The sequence below is a fragment of the Drosophila pseudoobscura genome, chromosome 2 (genome assembly GCF_009870125.1).
Source record: "Drosophila pseudoobscura strain MV-25-SWS-2005 chromosome 2, UCI_Dpse_MV25, whole genome shotgun sequence".
In the NCBI taxonomy this organism is placed as follows: domain Eukaryota; kingdom Metazoa; phylum Arthropoda; class Insecta; order Diptera; family Drosophilidae; genus Drosophila; species Drosophila pseudoobscura.
In genome coordinates, this window is record NC_046679.1 from 8,235,691 (window position 1) to 8,251,722 (window position 16,032).

The window sequence follows — 16,032 nt, forward strand, 5'->3', positions numbered from 1 at the left end:
TCTGGCGATGGCTATGGAGAGATGTGCAGATCGTATGGCAGTCGAAGATGCGTGTGCACATTCCATGGCATTCCACTAGCGGCGGTGGAAGGGTGGAGGGGGTGGATGTGGCATGTGGGAAGAAGTTCTATGGTTGCACAGAAAGTATCTTGTAGCTCAAGTTGCTGCTGCTGCAACTTGAATCGCTTCTATTGATTGCAACACAGTTCATTGGCGTAGTGCAGCATGCCCCAGCTGCTCAGCTGTGTGGTGGCATGAATGCCTCAGCTTATTTGGGTTAGCAGTTCAAATAGTTTTACGTGCAGCTCTGATCAAATTTTCACCACCGCCAGCACCGGTTCGAGACGAGAATTTATTGAAAAGTCGTCCCCACAGGCATTTCAATGGAGTTGCTGGCTGCTTGCTGCTTGCCACACGGCGGCTATAATTTCTCCATTGGAGAGCATTGTTTGCCTTTTGCCGGGACTCGAGCTTTGCTCAATTGAATGTCTGTGGTTGCAGTGTAATTGAGTGGTTGCAAGTGCCCCCCCAAAATGGAAACTAGTTGGGGCAGCCAGAGCCAAGACTCACGCACAGTTTTGGGCCAAGTTTTAAGCCAAAAACTCAGCCCGCACACACATGTGTGAGGCAGGACTGTCCAGGGGCAAACCACTTTAGACAATGGCGGGAATTTACTTGGCAAAAGTCAAAGATAAATTGCTTTTTAACCTACAATTCCTCGATTTTGGTTAGTTGGGTCCTGCGCTTTGTTTGTTTGCCACATGCCAAGGCAACGGCAACGGCAACGGCATTGGCATCCTCTTGCCACACACACACACACACACAAAGCATTCAATTGACATATTTGGTTAACTTTTGGCGCTCTCCGGAAAATTCGCATTCATTCGTAGTTCAGGAATAAATTTCCCTTTGGCAATTTGCATTGCACGCACAGGCAGAGGCAGAGGCAGAGCCCTGGTCCTTGGTCCCTGGTCCTGTGGGGGCATGAAGCGGAATCTTATCTAAATGTTGTTCGGGGCCCAGGCCCAGATCCAACCAACGCTGGCCCCTCCCCGATACTCCCTCTTCGACTGAAGAACAATAGAAAAGAGCTTTGTTCGATTTTACTTGGCAGTCATGTGCAAATATGTTTGCTGAAAACTTTTCCTTGGGATTATTAAAGGATTTGAATGGGAAGTGTTCCGCTCCATCGATGAATGGCAGTGGAAATGCCAAATGAATTTCCACTAAGACTCCTTCGGAACCAATTGTGTGTTGCCAACACAATCCTAATTGGCCATTTCTTTACTCCGAGGCATACGTAGTACCTTCCTGGTGCCCGAATCCCAGTTCCCGGTTTCTGGAGACCCATGTTCGAGAGTCAATGGCTGTCACAATAGCCGGATAACCAAAATACAATATGTTTCTGGCTATAAACGAATTCATTTCCGTTGAAATTTGGCACCAGGCAGTCCAGTCCAGTGGCTGCTCTGCCGTGGAGGACACACAGCATTTCCCCCCACCGCGATAAATCATATTGTAAAATTTCCGTTCAATATTTTTCGCTGGCAATGAAAACAAACAAACCGGCAGCGGCAGAAACAACAAATTGAAACTGGGAGGGAAAGACAGAGCGGTTGCAGCGAAGTTGCAGCATGGATTTCACATTGGAGGAGTGTTGCCGAACAGGAAAGAGGAGTCAAGTCGTGGAACGGAGTAGTATTGGCCAGATCAGAGCCACAACAAAGAAGAGAAGAGAGTCCCAGAGTACCAGAGTCCCATGCCGCTTTTGTTTGGCCACATTGTATGCTAAATGGGAAAATGGGAACGACCCAACACGGATGGGGATGCAGATGAGGTTGCAGACGATGATGATGATGATGATTACCATGATGATGGGCATCAGCTGGTTCCAGTACCATTCTGTGGCCTTCTGTTTGCTGGCATTTTTAAATGGGTTAAACGTAAACCATTTACCAATGACTCAATACAGCTTCCTGGAACTCCTCCACTGCAGTGGAGGGACAGAGACAGACAGAGAGGCAGAGGCAGAGGCAGATGCAGGGGCAGGGGCAGAGGCAGGGGCAGAGGCGGGGGCAGGGGCAGGGGCAGGGTATGCATTAAAACCAAATAAATAAATAAGCTGCTGGAAAAAATGCCAACAAGCAGAGGAACTAAAATTAAACCAACAAATGCCAAGGCGACTCAATCGACTAAGGGATACCCTCGAATGTAAATTGGTCTGGGAGGGCTATAGATTTAATATGGGAAAATTATTGGTAAATGATTAGAAAATTGTAGTAATTGTTGGAGCATTTTTTTCACTAGAAAAATATATCTAAAAATTTCAAAATTCAAGAAACTTTACATATTGTGCAAAACTTGAAATTTGACTTCATATATCTGCAGGTAAAAAGAGTTTTAAAGGGTAGTGCCTGGTCAAATACCTTTTTCTACTCCTAGATTGCAGGGTATAAATAAATGCTGAGTACAAGCAACAGCAGCACACAAAACCATGGCCAAAACCAGAACCAAAACTGAGACGGGGAGCCGGGATGGGGAAGAGGAGGAGGACGATGGAGAATGTATGTGGATGATCAATAGTCAATGGCCAAATAGCAGAAAATAACAATGTTGCCCAATAGCCAACGAGCCAAACAACAGCAACAAAAGACGCAATAAAATAATAAAAGCGAAAAACGAAAACCGAAAAGCGAAAAACGAATGAGAAAATAAGAAGAATGAAGCGTCAGAGCCAGAGCCAGAGCCAGAGCAAGAACCACAAACCGATGGTCAAGCGAAGATGAGGATGAAAACCTCCAAACGGTATAAAAAAAGAAATTATAAAAATGTTTCAGTTCAAGTGAGTAAATAATACACACACACACGCACACACCACACGAGGAGGAGCGAAAGAGACAGAGCAGGAGCCAGAGCAGAAGTAATTCGGTTTTTGGTGGAATCCGAAGCCGAAGCTGAAGCCGAATCCGAAGCCGAAGCCGAGGGTATTTTCGTAAGCTACGCAGCCAAAGTGCAACCGCAAGCCGCAGCCGTCAGCAGTTTCTGCGAAAGGTGGGCGTAGCCCAAAAGGAGGGGAGGGGGGGCGTGGGAGGGGGGCATACATTGTGTGTAAAATGCTGAATGTATGGGCATGCTATCTGCGATTGTGTGGGCCATTGCGGTCTGTGTCCGGCAACACATCCACATCCACAATCACAATCCCATCAATGTCGTCGTTCTCGTCATCGTCGTCATCGTGCATCCCCGGTTCTACGATGATTTCTATAGTGCCTCCCAGCATGGAATGCTAGGAGCCAGCCAGCCATTCAGCCAGCCAGCAACTCCTTTCACCTCATTGAAGCCACCAAAGCTCAGCGCTGCTCCTCTTCGCTCCCGCCTCCTGTGGGGGCTTCCTCGCTCCCCGATTATTATGCATCATTTAACAGGAAACATTGTTGCAGTCAATGCTTCAGGGTCTTCAGGGTTCAGCAGCGGGGGCGGGCTTCTTCAGCAGCAGCAACATGGGGCAAGAGGCAGCGTCACGAACACAGTCGGGCGACCAGCGAACGTGCCCCGCAAAATGTTTTACCAAATGCGAATTGCAAAAGAAAAATTATTGTTATTATGAGTTGCTAATTGAATGGAGATTCGTCGTGGCTGTGGCATGGGGCATGGGGCAGGAACTGAGCGTAAACAACACTCGGGTAACGAGGCTTCAGCGTATGTAGAACCTTAGGCGATTGATGGCCATATATCCATCATATATCATCCGAAAATACCACGCTGCTGATGTCTGATGGAAATTATGGCAACTGACAGAAACAAACGGGACATTTCCCGCCTCGATTCTCTCTCTCTTTTCATTGCATAAATTATGTCCGTCTGTCTCCGCCAATTGGCTGTCAGATAAAGGTAAACTGCCAAATATTGACAGCCCCAAGCCCCCCCCCCCCCCCCCCCCCCCCAAACCGTATGCGTACCCTTTTCAATTTGTTGACAAGCGAAAAAGCCCCTGAAATTTCTTTCAGTGTATGACGAAAAAAAACTAACTGTAAAAATGTAAATAAGCGTAAAATGTACAATTTTTTTTTGCCCCCATACAGCTCCATAATCACAGCACAGCGCGGCAGCATGTTGCACGTGCACGTGTGTGTGTGTGTGTGTGTGTGTGTGTGTGTGTGTGTGTGCCACTTGCTCTCCGAGCTGCTTCCATATCGCTGCCTCAATGCTGTCAATGTCAAAGTCATACATGATTCCCAACATGCCAAAGCCAAAGCCAAAGCCAAAAGCGAACAACAACAGTTACAGCAGCTAGACTCTGATGTTGCATGCAACGTATCCAAAGAGCAGGAGCTGGAGCTGGAGCTGGAGCTGGAGCTGGCTGCGAAAATTCCATGCGCATAATTTATTTAAAGATTCTCTCTCAATATTGGACAAGCATCGTCGTCGTCGTCGTCGGCGTCCTCCTCCTCGTCCTCCTCCTCGTAGTCGTCTGCAGGTGAAATCTATTTGCATTTATCGTTGAGCCGGAAAATTGCAAAACTAAACTGCAAACTGTAAAGCTGGCAGCTGGAAAAGCAGGGCCCGGCACCAGTGGGGAAATGGAAATTGGTTAGAAGCGAACCCGAAAGGAAGCTGGCGAAAATTGTTGTGATTTCTCTCTCTCTCTCTCTCTGGGTCTCTGGGAAATGCGTTTAATGTGATTCTGTTGCGTGCCATGGACAGGCCTGGGATTTTAAATTAAAAATAAAAGCACAGACAGAGGCATCCACAGGATCGATTTGCCAAATTAGCGGCAACATGACTTTGTGTGTTGTAAATGAATTTGCCACCAAAAAAGAGGAGCCAGAGGAGACACGGGCAGCCCAGGAGGAGGCCTGTCTGTCCCTCTCTCTCTCTCTCTCTGTGAAACATTCGATTGTTAATTATATTTGGCTGGTGATTAATTAAGTTAATGCATTGTTTTTGGCCTCTGCCCCAAAGTGTGGCAGTCAACACGTTTAATGGTTTTGCATTAACTTAAAGGGGCATTAGTGCGTAAGTATGCTGTAATCTAGAAGTCAGAAGGGGCGAGAGTGCCAGCTGGTTATGGCCAAAGGCTGACCAGTGTGAACCAGTCAACCAGTCAGCGCCAGTCAGTGGTTGCATGCCCCCCCAACAGCGCGCTGGTCGGACGCGTTGTACTTGTTAATTGCAGCGGAAGCACTCAATTAAAAGCGCGTGAAACGACTGCGCCGCCACCACCAGCAGCACCTGCGTGAAGAAGAGTATCGGTCTCTCTGTCCCTGTTGCCCCCTCTTTGAGGGGGGGGAAGTATCTCCACAGAGGTGGCTGTAACTATAACTACAACTGACAGACAGCCGGGGAGACAGCCGGGGAGACAGCCGGGGAGACAGCCGGGGAGTGCTGTGTGCCGTGCTGCAAATTAAGGACACAGGAAACAAACAAATGCGGCGTAATCAAAAAGCGGTAAATGCCTCCTGACACTGTAAATAGTTTATAGGCAAATGCATAAAGTTGCAAATTGTCAGCAAACAAACCGCAATCGAGAGCCCCAGAACCAGACGCCCGACCAAATGTCAGAATCGCCAAACAAAAACGATGGGACGGAAAAAACAGACAGGAGAAAATGGAACTGGGAATGCAATAATGCATCTGTTTGTCAATGTTTGTCGAGACTAATTAGATGGCAGCCGGACAGCCGGGCAGCCGGACATCGCGTCGAGTCGACTGATGAAAGATGCATGAGCGGGCTTTAATTGGATATTTGATGGATGGATACATATGCAGATACGAGAACACATACATACATACATGCTGTAGATACATAGATAGACTATGGATGGACAGACAGTTAAATGTCCGAATGATGGCCAGTTGCAAATGCTATTAGATGGAAAGATACATAGATACCGAAACGTGTTAAGAGTTACTATATCTAGTATCCCCTAGTCTTGGGCCTGTTCCAACGATTAATCTTAATCAATTTGGGTTGAACTGCATCACAGGTTGATCTTTCCACTGAATAAAGGCCTCATTTGGTGCCTCATCGATCATTCGGGGCTTGTCTGAGTGGATGAACGATGACCTCTAGAGTTCTAGCTATAAGTACGGATGCACTTCCTCGACGTAGCAGCTGTATGCAGCACGTGACGTAGAGACCAGAGACCAGGCACCGTTTGTGGCACTTGTGGCTGTCGTGACATCATATGGCAAAATGTCAGCAGTTTTATGATGAGGCACACACACACGCATTACTTGTTGTTGTCTCTGTGTTTTGTGGCCTGCCCCAAGAAGAGCTGCAGTAACAGCTTGCCTCTGCCTGTGCCTCTGCCTGTGCCTCTGCTTGTGCCTCTGCTGTTGTTGGGGGCATTCGCACAGTGTGTCGCATAAATAATGCAGTTCATTATGTCATTTGGCGGCACGTTGCGTGTGAGCGCAGCTAAGACGCCGTCGCCGCCGCCGTCGCCGCCGCCGCTGCCGCTGCAACATCATCAGAACGGGGATCGGATCGCCTGGGCTGCCTGCCGCAGAGCCCAACGTCTTGCTCTCATTGTTGCCGGCACGCCAAGTGCGGAAATGAAGTTGTCAATGAGCCACTTCCACAATTTATGACCGCTGCGATGAGGCTGCGGCAAGAGGCAAGCCGGCCTGCCTGCCTGCCTGCCTGCCAAGATCTTAATTATGACTTGAGTAATGTGGAATAAACGATAAAGCGTGCGGCTCCACGCAAATACTATACACTGAACGAAAAGACTTCCACTGCGACTGCGACTGCGACTGCGACTGCGAGTTCCATTTGGAGAAGTCGGGTCTGGTCTGTCAGGCGGCCAATCAACTTCATAAATCAACAAGCCAGCCTCCTCCTCTTCTCCTGGCCAGGGAACAAACAGTTATGGTATTGGAAACGGAATGGGGCATGTGAGCATGGGGTTTCTGGGGCAGGGGAAGTGGAAAGGGGGAAGGGGGGCACTCGCTATATGGGGACAAAATCTCATAAAAATGTCAAATAAAATGTGGCAGCCATTTTTGTGCATTTGCCAAATTTGCAAAATTTAATTGTGGCGTAAAAAATGTGCAAATTTATGATTATTTTATTGCACATTTTTTCGGGCCAAGTTTGGCAAGTGACCAAAAGCCCACAAATGTGGCTCAAAAGTACATTATTGCTCGGACTCGGACTCGGACTTGGACTTGGATTCTCAAAAGTAAATAACATTTATTTATAGACCTGCTGCTGTTCGGCTGTTTGTTTGCTTGTCCGAGTCTCCATCTTTGGGGTATTTTGGGGGAGGACGACCCACTGTCTGGGCAGCAGGGCAGCAAAGCTCTCTGGCATTAAGGAAAATGTTCATCAGACTTATTTTATTGAGTGTGGAAATTTCATTGTAACAAATCAATTAATGGCTGGGGGAATTAAGGCAGCAGCCCAGGCACCAGGATGATTGTTGCTATTTGGCGCTGTGTTTTGGCTGTCAGCAATCAGCAGTAATCAACGGTTGTGTGGGCGGCTTGGGGGCGACAGCCAGAGCCATAGCCATAGCCAGGGCTTTTGGCCAGGTTACGGACCGGGCCCAGTCATCGAACCAAGTACCGGGGTGTCCGATGACGATGGCAGCCGTGCCAGACATTACGTCGCACGTCTGAGTGCGCAGCGAAACAGCAGACAGCAGACAGCAGGCAAGAAGAAAGAATTCTTGATTGGATTTTGATTCGCCGAAGACTGGCATACCCTTCCAAATCGATACAGTTTGAATACGTTTTTAATTGCAAATTTAGTTGGGGCTTATGGGGCTTATGAGGTCCACTGGTTGTTCCAGGATACGATTGCCTTTTTTCGGCATCGGTCATTGGGCGTCAGTACGTAGCCCTTGGGGCATCGTATTTGAGTCTGTAGCCAAGTCCTATCCAATTTTGTTTCGTTTTCTTGGCCCAGCACCACGATGGCGGGGCAGAGCAGCTGCCACACTGCCAGCAGCTTCATTCTCAGGCGACTGACTGCGGAGTGGCATGCAGTGGATCTACCACCATGGATAATACTGAAAAATTTCAATTGGTTGTGGAAAAGCCACTAATAGAATGGAATCAGCGTAACATGGCCGCCACATGGCGGTAGTAGATCTTTCCTTTGGGAATTTTTTTTGTTAAAGAAAAAAGTTCTGATCCATAAAATATGTTTTTTAATATTATTTATATAATAATAACTATAAAATAAAATTTAGCTTCTGATTCTTTGATTATTAAAATGCGGAATATTTTTTTTTTAACAAATTTAAAAAAGATTTTTTTTTAATTTCATTTTGCTATAAAAATATTTCTAGTTTTAATTATACAAATTAAAAAAAAAACAATTAAACTCAAATATCTATGAAACGGAGAGGTATCTATCGAAAAGTGATATATATATATTTGTGATGTACATATGTCCCCAAAGGATATAAATATGGCCCTACACTAAAGATTTGTTTTTATTATTTATTACATTTATTATACAAATTAAAAGTAGATTTTTATTAAACAAATCAGGAATAAACTTTAATTTCATAATTTATCTCATACAAAATACAATCTTTGATATCCCTGATGTGATATCCCTATGTGATGTATCATAATACCCTCTCAAAAGGGTAGAGCACAACGACAACGATGGCGATGGCGATGGCGATGGTGACTCCATTGGCCATACCGAGAACGAGTCGAGGGCGTGAGGGCACGTGGACTTCCGAGGGACTTAATCGATTATGCGATTTAATTGAACTAAAAAAACGCTTAATAAGCAATAAAAGCTCACAGTGCCACACACACCACCTGCTATATGTATGTGTACATAGGAAAACGAATTAAAAGAAACACTTAAAATTGCACCACGTATACGTTGGGCTAATGAAAGCAGTCATGGAAATAGAAAATTCTGCTGCTGCTGCTGCTGGCAGTCGTTGTGTTTCCTATTCAAGAAATCGTATAATAAAATTTTATTTCCTTTTGAAAATGAAATTTTGTGAGGCGTTGAAAAGCATTTTGCCCAAAACTGAACACAAACGGAGAGTAGGGAGGGGGTCAAAGTTTAAATGCTGTTAAACACATTCATTTATCAAATTTCATTTTATTAATTCTCCTCTCAAGTGTGGGTGGTGTGGGTGGTGTGTGCCCTCTGGAGTACATTCCGTTGGGGATTCTATGAGGCAAGAGACCCAATGGCATCAGCCTCCAGTGGCAGCATCAGCATCAGCATCCAGTGGTCTTAAGAGATTATAAACGATTCCTGGAAAAATGGCAGAGCGATTATAGCCATGTTGCCATGGCAGCAAAGCTTTGGGTACTCTGCTCTCTCTCTAGAGTGCTCTCCACTCTCCCCTCTCCCCTCTGCGCTCCCCCCTCCCTCTATTTCTATAAAGTGCAAGGGAATGTGCAAATGATTCATTAGCATCATTCCATGGTTTTGCTACAGCTAACGAGATTCATCAACTATGAAATAGTATAGTTTCAGCCACATAATGATAATCAAATTGATTTTCCAGCAGAAATTATTTCAATTACAATGCAAAATATTTGTTTGGCTAATCTGAAGCACACGGCCTCAGGGCGGCTCTCCGTATAATTTGGCAAATAAGCACAAAATTCCAAACTTAATTATAAACCAAATGTTTAGCTCAAAGGCAGTGAACAGATCTTGTGAGATGCTGTTTCCCTCCTGGAGTGCAATGAACGCGGTGTGGGTGCGGCTTAAATGCAGAAAGGTGCGAGTATATCCCGCAGATACCCAGAGCACAAAAGCCTTAAGAATTGCCATATTTACACAATAGAATTTGAAAATGTATACCAAAGCCAAGAGAGGAAATTGGAAAAAAATTGCATTGATTTTATAGTAAATATTTGAATTAAATATAATCAGATTTAGATTAAATATATTTCCCAAAAATTTAATAGATTATATTTTTTTAAGTGTTTCCCCAAAATTCAATAAATTATATTTTTTAAGCGTTTTAAAGACTTTTTAATACTTTAAATATTTAAATCCAAATAAATTCTTTTTAATTCTACTAAATTTAAACTGAAAAAAATCGAATTTTTAACACAAATATTGGTGCGTTTAGTTTTGCTTGGATATTTTTCTTTGAGTGTATATTTTGGGTAGCGTTGGGGCGCCTGAGAGTGCTTTAAATTTAGAGACAAACAACCAGCAAACGGCATAGTCAGATGCTGGCCGGCATACAGACAAACAAGCATTTACAGTTGTTGGATCGAGTGTTTGTGTTTGTGTTTGCCTAAGTGGCATACCCAAAACACCACTCATCCTCCCCCCCACACACACACAGAGAGAGAGAGGGGGGCCTGGAGAGGGAGCACAGCATATGTGGCGTATGCGTAATGTGCAATTTGCTCTACAGCTGCTAGGCAAATTGCAGCCTGTTCGTTTTGCCACTCGCCGGCCCCGAAAACCAATTTTATGACAGGCAACATATGCGCCGAGGTTCAGGAAATTCGATAGTCAACAAAATACAAATAGCAACAACAACAACAACACATGAGGGGGGGGGGGCGCAGGGCAACGCGCTCAACAAAAATTGAAAATCAAACAAAGTTTTTGTTTTTGTTTTTGCTTTTAATAGCGTTCATTAACCGCCAGGCCAAATAGACCTGGTAATTGGAGTTTCAGGCAACACAAAGGCAACAACAACAGCAACAACAACAAGGAGCAAGAAGGAGCAAAAATACAAAAAAAAAAGAAAACCATAGCATAAACAAATTAAAATTAAATATTATCAGACAGCAGCCGTTGGGTTGGCTGGTTTACCGTTGGAAAATTGCATTCAGGCGCATCCTGCGTGTCCTGCACTTCCTCGAACATTCTGCCCAGGCCGGTGGCTCGTGGCATGCTCGTATTATGGCTGCCCCACCAACAACAAATAATGCAATAATACAAATAATTCAATAATAATCATAATGAAAGGGCCGCCATGCCTTGTCATCGAGAGGCAGGGAGGCAGAGAGGACGCTCGGGTGGCTATTGGGTCCTGCTGCCAGGAAGAGCTTAATGTACACACATAATTGAACACGCGCCGACATCGTGAGAGGACACCCCCTCCCCCTCCCCCACCCCCACTCGATGCTCGCATCCCACGCAAACGGCAAAAACCGAACAGAGGAACTCACACACACACTCGCGTTCAGATTATTAAAACCCTTATGTAAAAAAGCAAAAATCAATAAAATTTACTCGCCATGGGCGGAGATTCTAATAGAGATAGATGGATGGATAGACTAGTGATGGGAACTGCACAGAAACAATGAAATGGGCACAATAGAATAGAGGGAATACCTTTTGAAGGAAACCACTAAATAGCGCTTTAGTTCTCCATTTTTGGGATCATTATAAATATTTCTGACAATCAGAATCTTGAGGGTGGCCAAAGCCACTCGAAATAATAGGCCCATACCTTTCCATGATAAACGTTCTTTCAGTGTGGAGGCACCTTATTTTTGTTGCGACTCTACAACAGATAGATAGATAGAGACTAGTTGTCAACAGTTTCCATCTATATCCTGATCTGTGTAGAATTATGCCCTCAAAAGTACCTTCCTTTGGTCGTAAAAGTGCCCCAAAGCCAGGTGTTCAAAGACCTTTGATTCCCCCCATAATAATGAACCGATCGCCATGTGTTTACTTGCCATCCAGTTATCTACTGAAAGTTTTTGATGATTCGGCTTGTATTTTTTTAAAATTGTGGATGCCACAGAATTTTTTGCAATATCTGGGAGTATGGGAAAATAAACAAATTCAGTCGCATTTTTCCAAAGGCAAGGAATGGCTATAAATCAGCTGATAGAACGAAATCTGATAAGCTAGCATCACTGGTATCTGACTATGCCGGGCCCCGTCAAACAGGCCGGAGAATGGCATGCAAGGGCGACTCCCTCGAGTCGCCTCCAGACATGTTTGGCAGCGGAAATGGCGTGCAAAGTGAATCGGATGCGGAACGTTTAGGGAAATGTTTAGATTCAAATGCAAGAATTCCATTTGGTATTGCACATTCCCTTCCATCTGACCAGCCAGCCAGCCAGGCAGCCAGCCAGGCAGCCCGGCAGCAATCCATCCATACATATAGCCATCTGTCTACCTATCTATCTGTGGCACGGCATATGGAATGGCGGAGAGACGAGAAGCCTTCACACATTGCAGAGGGACCACCGCCAGTCCTGTGCGCTGGGGTACCCAATACACCAATCCCCCAATCCCCCAATCCCCCAATCCCTGGTTCGTGCTGTGCGTGGCAGTTGAATAACCTTTGACGGCGTCACTTGTGCCTCTGTGTATCTGTATCTTTCACTGCCTTTTGCCTTCAGCGTAGCTCCCTCTAGGATCACACCCACACCGGGTCTCGGCCGAAATGGAGAGAGAGAGAGGACGCACGCACTCACACTCACACTCACACTCTCGAGATTATTATGACGCTCAGTCAGCCATTACGGTTGGCTCTCTGGCTACTTCATTACGCTGCGTGTTTGCACTCACATGTGGCAGCGGTGAACGGGGGCGGGCCCCAGTAAGTCAGTTAATATAGCAGCTAGTTGGCTGCCGTTTTGGCCAAAAGAGGAGAAAAAACAGAGCCAGCCGGCAACAACATCAACATATCCACAGCCCCGACAAATAGAACCCGACCGACATAAGCGCCATTCAAGCTTTTTTAGTTCACTTCAGAGCGGGAAAGAGAGAGACAGAGACAGACAGAGAGTGAGAGAGAGAAAGAGCAAGCGAGGCAATGAGGACGACAAGAACATCAACAGCAGAAATTGGATGGACGGCGAGTACTTGGCTTGGGTTTGGGAGAAGGTGTACCCCAATGAAGGGGCAAAAGCACAAGCAGGAGGTGGAACACCAGCCGGAGAAGGAGCACCAGCAGGAGCAGGAGCAGGAGCTGGAGCTGGAGGCAGGGGCAAAAAGGAGTAAAATTAACACGTGGTTAGAGGTTTACACTCGCTCTCTGCCCGATTTGGCGTTAAGCTGGCTCAGCTTTTGTATATATCTCATTATGGGCCTTAAATGTGTGTGACTCTTGCTGTATCTATGCGGGTGTGTTTGTGTGTGTGTGTGCGCTGGCTTGTGTGTGGTATTTACGCATTTTCTGTGGCCCCCATCCGCTCCTTCCATTCGGGCCATTCGGGCCCCGGCTTGTGTCACACCGTTGAGGGCTAATGAAAAGCGGAAATGAAACTTTTGTATTAAACAAGCTGCTTGTCGTCGACGGGCGTCACTCTTTCCCCAACTCTCCTCACTCTCTTTTATCTCGCTTTTTGTACACTCTAGCAAAAAGGGTACATGGCTTATGTGTGGCGGTGGGCCAACAACAAAAACAACCAAATGGAAGACTTAACAGCAAATCATGCACACGACATGTATATTGTTTGGCTTTTTTTTTAAATCTTTTCGGGCCTTATCTTGTGCAAGCATTCGCTTGTGCATCTGGGACGCTTATCAGCTATTCATGCACACGACATGTACATTGTTTTTAGTATGTTTCCCTATAGTTGGGCATTCGCTTCTGCCTCTCGTGTCGAGCTTTAAAGAGCCCCTTCATGTGTAAGTAACGGCAGCAATCTATGATATTCTTTACTCTTGATCTGCGAATAATTACAGCACACTAAATCAGCTTAATTTGGGCTCATGTTAAGCCCATAAGAAGAACTCCTTTGAGACTCAGAAATACCTCCCAGCCAGTAATCCCACCTTCATTCAATTAGCATTCGCAGCGCCAACTAAATCATACACAAAGTTGTCATGGCAACAGATGCACATGGCTCTCAAAGATACCCCCTTGCCTAGGGAGAGTATATATGTAGATGTTGTGTTTGGGTGGGCGTGTTTGTTGTTTGTTTGCCTGTCTGCCGCGCTACAGAGGCCCCAGAACTCATTTGGCCGGCCCCTCGAAGCCTTTGCAACCACCAGCCTGCCACCACGCACCGTTTTATAATATAAAGCATCGCAGATTGCGTATACGCAGCGTGCGCCGTGCCAAATGAATGGGGAAACCAAATTGCCCGAGCTCCGTGGCTCCCCGCCAGCTTGGCCCCGTTCTCGTTCTCGCTCTCGTTTTTTTTGTGTTTGCCTTTGCTGACGGGCTGTCCTCATAATGCGCTTGGATTAAATGAAGTCCTATTAAAATAAAGTAATTTCTTTCGCGGCTTACAACAACCTACGAGGCCCACACACTTTTTTCTTTATTCCTTTCTTTATCATTTACCATTTTTCTTCTGTGGCAAAAGGAAAACTAAAAAAATTCTACAAGAAGCTGGAAACAATGCGATAGCTTCTCCTATTAAATGTGTAAAATACGCTTAGTGCAACGCGAAAAAAAAAAAAAATGAGGAAAATTCTCGGGCACCCCGGCAAGAGCAAACTGTGTGTTAATGGCCAAAGAGATAGAGCCGAGGGATCCCAGAGAGATCCGAGAGGACAAAAGGAAAGGCACAGACATGAAAAATATGAAAGAAAAGAACAAAAACTGAAATGGAAATTTTTATGCAAATAACATTTCATTTAGCCGGCGAGCCGGGTATTTGCTTAAAAATGTGCAGAGCGAGCAAATATTATACGAAAAACTAAATAAAAATTAATTGAATTAAGCGTTGGTACAGGGTCGCCGGGGGGGAAAACAAAGAAAGGCACAAAGGGAGGGAAACTTTTGCCAAAAAGACAGGCAGACAGATAGACAAACAGAACGGGTTCGAGTGGGAGTCCTGGCCTGGTGTTCATATTTTTGTTTGTTCCTCTTTCGTTTTGAAATCAAAATCCCAGGCATAAACTGCATGGATTGTAAAGTTTTATAAGATTTAAAAGTTGTAAATGTAAATTGGCATCGGATCATGGCACTGCACACTCCAAAGGGAAAGGAACAAAAAAAAAACCTGAAACAACAATGGGTTAATGGTAGTACTCTACTGGGAGAGCAGGGGAGAGTACCCTGAGTAATGCAGGAACTTGAAATGCAAATGAGTTGAACTGCAAGTTGAAGAAGAACTTTCCACGCATCCCCCCTCCGCCGTCTCCTCATGAAATTTCCATTTAAAGCAACTTTCCATTCGCTGGAAAAGTTCCATTTCTTTGCACACAATTTTTAATAATTTCTTGAGAAGAACTCAATTTCTGATTCGTTAAAAGAACTTTAATTTAATTCAATTCCAGGAGCCCGCACACAGCCACAGAAGTTGTCTTGATTTCAAAACTTTTTGCACGGTAAACTTCATAAAATAAAACAAATTATGGCAACGTCATTGCTATCTGAACAGATTGTTAGCCTTCTCTCAGAGAGAGAGAGAGAGAGCTCCTAGATTCCCCAGAGCAGGGAGGTGGCGCTGTCCTTGTTGTTGTTGTTGTTGTTGTTGTTGTTGTTGCTTCTGCTGCTGTTGCTTCTGTTGCAAATGACGCCATCTTGACAGAGCACAAATGTTGCACAACCACATAAACAACAACAACAACAACAACAAGGCAGACACCACACAGCGACTGAGGCACACAGATATGAGTGCACCACATACGACTATGCAAAAGTCTCTCCGCTCTCCCCCGCCCCGTCTGCATGCATATATGGTCAGACGCAGTGCCAGACAAATGCGCGTCAAGTTGACTGCATGTCTCGAGGCAAGTCATTCACATTCGTCATCGCTGGGGCAGACTCCGCTCTGCGGCACTCCGTCGAGCGCCAGTTGCCAAGGTGCTAAGAACAGCAGCAGCGGCAGCGGCAGCCGCAACACCCACATGGGGGCAGGTACGGCACCGCCGCAGCACTCATACCTGTAGCATGGAACGGGCACAAAACTCACACAGGCATATGTCTTCGAGCGAGCACACACGCACACACACACACACACTCAACACTTGGGATGTCTTTAGACGATAGGTTTTACGCCGATGGTTTTTGAGACGAAGTCCACGTCATTGGGGAATGTATTTGTTATTCGTACTTTTGCTATTTTGAATAGCATGTGTTTCTTTATTATTCTCTCTTTTATAAGAAAAATAATTCATTATAAAAAATGTAAAAAAAATCATGCCAT

The 16,032-nt window shown here is 45.4% G+C and overlaps 1 protein-coding gene across 1 annotated transcript in view; it reads right to left on the reverse strand.

Moving 5' to 3' along the window:
* The window catches only part of plum (IgSF transmembrane protein plum), a 63,542-nt gene that overhangs the window by 10,062 nt on the left and 37,448 nt on the right, over window positions 1-16,032 (reverse strand). The window lies entirely within an intron of this gene.